Below are 9,094 nucleotides of genomic sequence, written 5' to 3' on the forward strand. Positions count from 1 at the left end.
TCTGGGGATCAGTCCTCCGTTATTATTGCTCTGTACAGGAGACCAGCAGACCTTGTGGAGCAGCTCCAACTGTGCCTCTGGCAACTGTCTCTCCACCAAGTAGGCAGTTTCTACAGACTATCTTTATCCCAGCTATGGCCTATGGCCATGGTGGACAATTTCTACAGACCAGCTCTGGCCCATGCCCCTGTCACGTTTCTTTGCTACTGGCAGGCTGCACGTTCTCAACCTTTGGTTGGAAGGGCGTGGAATTCTCCTAAGTCCCTAGTTCCTTCATTGTCTACTCTTTTTCTTTTTTTAATTTATTTTATTGAAGTATAGTCGATTTACAATGTTGTGTCAATTTCTGCTGTATAGCAGAGTGATTCAGTTTTATAAATATATATATATATATATATATACACACATTCTTTCATATTCTTTTCCATTATGGTTTATCACAGGATATTGAATATACTTCCCTGTGCTATACGGTAGGACCTCGTTGTTTATCCATTCTCTATATAATAGTTTACAGCTATGTGAGTCTGTTTCTGTTTCATAGATAGGTTCATTTGTGTCGTATTTTGGATTCCACATGTAAATGATGTCTTATGATGTTTGTCTTGCTCTTTCTGACTTCACTTAGTATGACAATCTCTAGGTCCATCCATGGTGCTGCAATTGATATTATTTCATTTTTTATGGCTGAGTAGTATTCCATTTTTTCACCCTTTTTCACACTCTTGTTTAGCCTAGAGGTAGTTGATGCCTTTTTGCACTTGCTACTCCTGTGCTCCTCTGAGTCTTCTTTTACCCCTTTTAGTAAACCACTTTCTACGAGTTAACAATTCTTTATACTACATTTTCCCCGTTCAGGAATATGTGTGATTTCTGTGGCTGATATAGGGGACTAATCCTACCAAGATATCAATATTTATTATAAAGCCCTAGTAAATAAGTCTGTGCGGTAATAATGCACAATTAGACAAACTAACCGATGGAATAGAATAGGGAGATTGGAAAAAGATCCAAGGTTATATAAAACATGACAGAAATGGTACATCAGATCAGTGGGTTAAGACTCTTTCAGACTCTTGCCTTTAGCTGAGATGCTTTGTGTCTGTTTTGTGTTTGTGTGGTCCAGGAGCCAGCCAGAGATATGAACAGATCAAATTTGGGGACCCCCTCTCTGGCCCTTCCATTCCAGGAATCCGTCCCCTCCTTTCGGCAGCTGTAGTTGCCCTGTACTCGAACTTCTTTTCTCATGGGCCAAAAAGATGGCTGCTCTTCCACTAGCACCACCACTGGCTTGCACAACACTCCCTGTACCTGGCCCCTCGGGCACAAAACAGCAGAAATAGGGAACTCACTTCCTATCACTTCTCTCTCCACACATGGACTTCCCACCCAAATCCACCTGCTTCTTTTTACTCCCCGGTACTTTCAATGCTTCCATTTTGTACACGTCCATACAGTAAAAATTTTTTTTTTCTTTTGGTCAGGCTCCGCGCCCTGTGGGATCTTAGTTCCCCGACCAGGGATTGAACCCGCGCCCCCTGCTTTGGAAGTGCGGAGTCTTAACCACTGGACCGCCATGGAAGTCCCCATCTAGTAAAATCTTATTCAGTTACTACTGTAAGCAGAAGTCTGGCTGTGATATTTTCGGGGCAAGCAAGGTATGAAGATGCTTGTTTCTTTGCAGGTTTTGAGCTCTTGCAAGGGCTTCCCAACTCTGCTGTGAAATCAATATGACATCCAGTGGCTTGGTAAAGAAAGTTTGGACTGGTTTTAATCAGTTACATCTAGGTTTGGGGCTTCCCAGGTGTGGAGGTGAGGGTGGGGGGTCAGTGGTTACAATATGTTTTAATAATTGATTTTTAAGGAATAGTTACTAGAAAACAATAACAACTAATATACCTAAAGACCTGGACTTCAATCTGCTCATTAATAGGAAAGAAAGACAGGGAGATGATAGGGATGGGAAAGGAAAGGAATGAAATAGGAAAGAAGAGGAAGAAAAAGGAGAAGCTTGGGTTGAAGAGAAGGATGCAGGTTGAGGAGAAATGAGAAGAGAGAAGGGGATGGGGTGGGCAATGGGGGATGGGGTGGGCAATGGATGTTCCAGGAAGAGGAAGCAAGACTGAGAGCCTAGAATTAGGAAGTAAGTGACAGAACAAGGACAAGGCAGTAGCAGGAAATGCGGTTTATGAGTGGTCTGGCTTGGGAAAGACCTTTCATTTCATGGGGCAGAATTTACATTGTATCCAGTAGGCAACAGGCACTCATCTGAGTTTGTAACCATCAAGGGCGTCTCTGCCCCAGTCAGATCCACTCCTTGCCTTTGCCTCCTCTGAAATGCAACCTTGTTGGTTGTCTTCTCCAGGCACCTCTGCCAGGTGCCTGGCAGCAGGGCGTGGCCAATGCAAGGTCCTGGTAGAAGGGAGAAGCTGGCTCATGGCCCTCCCTTTCCGTTGCAGGGGGCGCCTCCAGCAGCAGAGGCTGTATTTCCTTCATGGCTCCAGCTCCCACTCGAGGGACCCCCAAGGGTTCCAGCTTCTAGTGATCTGATCTGGGGATCTAGGACCATCACCTTACCCCTTCGCTCTTTTATCCTAAAAGCTAGAGTGACTTTCTATTCCTGCTCATCTTGGAGTTCAGCTTTTCAGTACCCTCACCACCAGTCTCCCGCATCAAATTCCCTTTGTTGTAAATATTGGGTTGGCCAGAAGGTGCCTTCGGTTTTTAAGTAAAAATAAAAGACACATTTTTCATTTTCACCAAGAACTTTATTGAACAACGTATTCACCCTTTTGTTCCACTACCTTCTGCCATTTTTCAGGCAACTTCATAATTCCATCTTCCCAAAACTTTTTTTTTTTTTGAACAAAGAACTGTTCCAGGTGCCTTTTACAGTCTTCCAGGAAATTGACATTTTTTCTATTAAGAGAATTTGTAAAGACCGAAATAAATGGAAATCTGAAGGTGCAATGTCTGGTAAATACAGCAGATGAATCAGAACTTCCCAGCCGCGCTGTAACAGTTTTCACCTCATCAAAGAAATATGCAGTCTTCCGTTATCCTGATGGAAGATTATGCGTTTTCTGTTGACTAATTCCAGATGCTTTTCCTCGAGTGCTGCTTTCAGTGGGTCTAATTGGGAGCAGTACTTGTTGGAATTAATCGTTTGGTTTTCCGGAAGGACCTCATAATAGAGGACTCCCTTCCAGTCCCACCATATACACATCACCTTCCTTGGCTGAAGACCGGCCTTTGGTGTGGTTGGTGGTGGTTCATTTCGCTTGCCCCGCGATCTCTTCCATTCCACATTATTGTACAGTATCCACTTTTCATCACATGTCACAATTTGTTTTAAAAGCGGAACGTTTTCATTATGTTTAAGTAGAGAATCGCACGCGGAACTGTGGTCAAGAAGGGTTTTTTTGGTTAACTTATGTGGAACCCAAACACCAAAGCAACGAACGTAACCAAGCTGGTGCCAATGATTTTCAACGCTTGATTTGGTTATTTTGAGTATGTCGGCTATCTCCTGCGTGGTATAATGTTGACTGTTGTCAATTAATGTCTCGATTTGATCGCTGTCAACTTCAACTGGTCTACCTGACCGTGAAGCATCGTCTAGCGAGAACTCTCCAGCACGAAACTCCGCAAACCTCTTTTGATACATTTGATCAGTCACAGCACCTTTTCCACACAATGCACAAATCTTTTTTTGCCTTTCAGTTGCATTTTTACCTTTCTTGAAATAAAAAGCTAAAAATGTTGCTTTTTTTCCTTCCATCTTCAATATTAAAATGGCTACACAAAAATTCACCAATTTTGATGTCTTTTTTTTTTAAATGCACGCTGATATGACAGCTGTCACATACAATCTAACAAAATTGTTTCGAATAAAGTTAAAGACAACTAAGTGCTACTAGAGCCATCTTATGGAAAAAACCGAACAAACCTTTTGGCCAACCCAATACTTGAAGTGGTTTCTATTTTCCTAGTTAGTCCCTGACTCATACAGGTTGGGGGAGCACTTTCTTCCCACTGCTCTGGTTTTCTTGGAGAGAGATTTTCTTCTAATTACTCTTGGCATCTTGCCTTACTCCTTACCTCCACCCATGGAAGTACATATACTAAATTATCTGGTTAGTGGAGGACAGCAGTTGGTTCCCATTCTCATTTGGGTGGATATCTCCTGGTGGAATTGGACAGTGAATTTGAGCATACTCTTTAGTTATAGGTATGCTCTGTCATCCAAGATAGCCTGTTCTGTAATCAGGTTGATGTTTGAATCTTCATCCGTCTAATTCCTGAGTCTGAGTTGGTTCCCAAGTCCAGGACAGGTGTGCTATATCTGTTTCTTTGTTGTTTTTAGTTTTTCTTTTTTGGGTTTTTTTTGTTTGTTTGGCTTCCTCAAACTCCAGCAGTAAGCAGAAGGAGATTAGATTTGTGCTACAACAACATTCTAGCCAAAAGAAACTTACCCCACACCCACTCCAAGTCCGGCTTATTAGGGAAGGCCCTTTCCCCACCTCCTCTCCCCAGACATGTTCTACTAAATTTCAGGTCCTCTGGGAACTATGATGACTAGGACGTGGATCCAGAAGTTTAACGTCAGAGCAGGTAATAATGAGGTGTGCCAGTTGTATGTGTGTCACACATGGAGCTGCACAGGGCCCCATCCTCCAAAGTGCCCATTGCCTGGTTTAAGACTCTTGTCCCAGTCTTGAAATTCTTAATTTTCTAACAAGGTGACTTGCATATTTCACTGGACCCCTCAGATTATGTAGCCTTTCCTGTTACTACCCGCCCTCCCTCTTGGGGTACACCTTTTGGAGGGGGTGGGTAAGTCCTGGACATCCAAGCTCCTTGGGATTTGGAGGCTGGCAGCACTGCCAGAAGCATCCCAGAGTTTTCCAGATGGACAGCAGAGGGCAGCAAACTGCCACTTAAGGGTTTCTCACCCAGGAGGGGTAGGGTTTGAAGCCGACTTTCCCGAATGTTTACGGGCTACAGGGCTGCTTGTTTGTCTGCTTGTTTTTATCATTGATAACCAGAAACTCTATGCTCTTGAGCCCCACCTTAGGTGCAGTGGCGCCTGGTATTTGCTACTCTGGTGAAACCCGTCCGAGTTGCGTTAGAGCAGTTCCTTTTACCTTGAAGTTACAAGCCTAGCGGCCGGATGAGCAGTGCCCCATGCCAGCTGCTCCTGTTAATGGCCAGACCTGCTATGAAGAGCCTTCCACGGGGTCCGGCATGGCGTCGTCCAGGGATTGCTTCTTATCCTTAGAACACGCCAGCTAGTTCTGTATTTTCATCTGCATTTACTGGTGGGAAACTGGACTCAAAAATATAACTTGATGTAATTTGTCCATGGTTACACAGCTATGAAGTGAGAAAATGTGGATTTGAACTCTGATCTACCTGGGTTCAAAAAGGCATGCTCTTGGGGCTTCCCTGGTGGCGCAGTGGTTGAGAGTCCGCCTGCCGATGCAGGGGACACGGGTTCGTACCCCATTCCGGGAAGACCCCACATGCTGCGGAGCGGCTGGGCCTGTGAGCCATGGCCGCTGAGCCTGCGCGTCCGGAGCCTGTGCTCCGCAACGGGAGAGGCCACAACAGTGAGAGGCCCACGTACCGAAAAAAAAAAAAAAGTCATGCTCTTTACACAGGTTTATTCCGCCTCTACAAAATTTTAAAAAAGAGAATGCCATTTTTTTCTTGCCTTTGCTTCGTCAGGTGGAAACAAGTTCCCTCGGGCTATACCCCAGCCCTCTCCCAGTCACAGAGAAGGCGTGCAAACAGGAAAACTCACAACCACCCAAGGTCTGTGACCTGGATTGCATCTCTCATCAAGCAAAGAAAGAACTTTTAAAATTTCTTTTTTCTTTTTTTTCTTTTTAAAGCAATAATCCAGCAGCTTACTCTGCTCTCTTCTGGAGCGCTGTCGTTCTAAGGAGAAACTCAACATTGATTCAGCCCAGTGAAAACTGACTTTAGTGGACATTCGTTCACATTCCCAGTCAGCTTCTAACTGTTCTATATAAATGGATTACATTTAAAAGCTACTTAGAGGACTTTGTGCAACCACATAAGGCAGACCCCAAAGCACACAGGTGTCAAAATAAGACAGAGCTGAAATTTTTCATAGTCAATGGCCAAGTTGTGGTCCAGCAAACACAAATGCACACCAGGAGCAGGCAACAATCCTAAACATCAGATGTGAGAGGCAGTGAGTGCCTCATTGATGGGCATTCACAATGAAACAACAAAACAAAAGAGAAAGCCATCACTGTGCTCCTTTGCCCTTCTGAGGAGTGAGATTCATTAGCCAGTGTGCAACTTAGCTTAGCCTTAGTAGCTGGAGGATGCAGGACTGAATGATCAAGGCTGGTAACAGTACAGGAGAAGAGTACCCTGCGGTGGCTTAGGCGGAGGGCTCTAGAATCAGGATTCCAGCTCTGATTTATCACTGACTGGCGATGGGTCTTTGGGAAATTTACTCCATTTCTCTGAGCCTTTGTTTCTTTATCTGTCCAATAGTGGTGACTACATTTACTACTACAGTGTTGTGAAAAACGAGTAAGATGATGGATGCCAAGTGTTGACCAGACTCACAAATGGGAGCTCTTATGTTATTCCCCTCCTCCAAGCTCAGGCTGGTATTTGAAAGCAAATATTCTGCTCCAGCCAAAGAGGCTGCTGCATTTTGTGTTTGACTACCTTCTCCCGTGTCATGCTTTCTCTACGCCCTCTCAGATGCTTTCAGAAGAAAGGTATATATTTTAAATGTATAAACAACAACAAAATGAGGAAAAATGGCCCCCTTTTGGTCCCCATTGTCTTCTCTTTGGCCCTTTGGGTGGGGAGAGAGCAGATCTGGCCCTGAGTCACTGGCAGAAAGAGAAGGCCCTGCTATTTATTTACCCCAGGGTGAAGCTGTCCAGGGACTCTCTTGGGGTTCCCAGAGGTAACACCTGAGAGGCGAGACCTGTTGTAACCCTCAACAGTTAACTCTGTGAATGTGGGAAGGGGCTTCTGCTAGGTCCCAGCGTGGGAGCCCCCAAGGGTGGGACCCTACACAGCGAACCTTCCAAGGACAATGCTGGACCCTCCCCTGCTGAGCTGGGCCATGGCCAAGAGGCCTTTTAGCAAAGGATTACAGGTCCAGATCGGATTGATTGACTCTCTTCCGGATGGAACGCGAGTGTGGCTGGGAAAAGGTCTGAGCTGGTGAGATTGGGGCACTGCAGGGGCTTCTGGAAGAGAAGGAAACCCCTCCTCCTCCAATGCCCCTTGGTTTGAGCAAAATACCTCTCTCCAGCACAATTTTGCCCCTCTTTTTCCTCTGCACCTAACAAAAGAAAGAAAATGCAGGAGGTCCTACTCCTGGGTGTCCCAAACCCTGAATCCAAACTCCTGCACAAGAATCAGCCTCATGCTGAGGTTCAGGGGAGGTGGGCATACTTTTGAGGAAACCCAGGATTTTGACCGCTGTGACAGGCAGCAGATTGAGGTCACCGACAGCACCAGGTCTCTGTGACCAGGATGCCCAATACTGTCTGAAACTTCTTGGGATACTAAGTAGATGCACATATTTTAAAACTTGGAGCAAGATTTCAAAGGTGCTTTGTATGTTGTTCTGCAATTAAACTAGAAGGCTCACCTCTATTTTGTAGCTGTGCCTATAGCTGTTTGTGAAGGGGGTCTGGAAAGCCAGACTTATCAAAGTAGTTACCACATTAAAACTTTAGAAGCTGCCTCCAATCCTTTTTGACTGGATATGAAAATCAATAGATAAATGCAAAGGTAATTAAAATATTATCACAAAAATGTAGATCAGGGTCAACTGGATCCAAGATAAGAACTTTGAAAGGGGATTTATGCAGAGGAAGGCGAGCTGTAAGATCACAGGGAGCTAAGGCATGGATTTCTAGATTCAGAGGTGAGATGTGTAAAGTACTGGGCTGGGTCCTGAATGCATCTACTCTCAAGGTATAATCTGTGAGTCCCTGTCTGTCGGTGGGTGGCCTGGGGCAGAATGGGGTGTCTGATGAGGTCAAATCCAGGATGGGAAGGGGAACTTTAAGGCGGACTGAATTTCCCCTGCAGAGAGACTGCTATTTTCACCAGAATTTGAGAACTTGACCCTTGACTCTTCTCTTCCTGCTCTTTCTCCTTCCGCCTTCCCCCCCCCCCACCCTCTTCGAAGCTCCGAAGGGATTTAATTGGTGTTCGTACCCCCCCTTTGCCCCCTCAGCTCTGTGCCTACAGGCTCAGGAGCTGCCTCAAGTGGGAACTCAGAGTCCTTTCTTCTCTCTTGCCTTGGTCATTGTACCCCTCTCCCACCTCTAATTTAACCGTTTCTTCTTTTAATGCAAATTTTCTGAATTCCTATACCACAAGTACTCTTTTAAACTTGAACCTGTCCGCAGAACAGCCGAACCTGAGAATTCTTGGTTGATCAGATGAAGTCCTTTAATGTGGAGTCTTGACCTCCTTACCGTTCTTGCTGCCTTATTACTGACCCCCCTTTAGGCCTCACAGCTTACGTCTTAATACCGCCCTGGGAGCCTGAAGATTTTCTTAAACCCCAGAAGAGAATTGCCATTGATTGAGCACTTACTCTAGAGACCAGAACTCTGCAGCCTCCCTGGAGGTATTGTCCCCACTGCATAGGATGTCTCATAGAGAAGCACTCAGTGTCACGTTCTCATGGTGCAGGACTTCAAGAAATCTTTAAAAGAAAAAGCAATCATTACAGTAGAGGTGGGAGGGGGTGCAGTACCCCAGCTTTTGGTTCTGGGCTGCTCTGGAGGCTGTGGTGACGATGAGGCTCCGCTGAGTTGGCTGGGGGGTGGGGGGCATGTCATCACTGCACTGTCAGCCTCTACTTGATGGACTTGGCCCAGGAAGCCCTCCACCTGAAGCCCGGGCTGCAGCACCTCCATACTCCGCCCCCTGTGATCCCATCCAACCTGGAAGGATGATCCAGGGAGTAATTTACAAGCCAACTCCCCTGACATGGGCTGCGGCAAGTCCCAGCTGGTGTCTGCTGGCTTGGGGTCGGGGAGTAGCCCTGGCTGGTGTAGCCGCTGAACAC

Source organism: Monodon monoceros, unplaced genomic scaffold (genome assembly GCF_005190385.1).
Source record: "Monodon monoceros isolate NGI ecotype Baffin Bay Population unplaced genomic scaffold, NGI_Narwhal_1 Super_Scaffold_7, whole genome shotgun sequence".
Classification (NCBI taxonomy): domain Eukaryota; kingdom Metazoa; phylum Chordata; class Mammalia; order Artiodactyla; family Monodontidae; genus Monodon; species Monodon monoceros.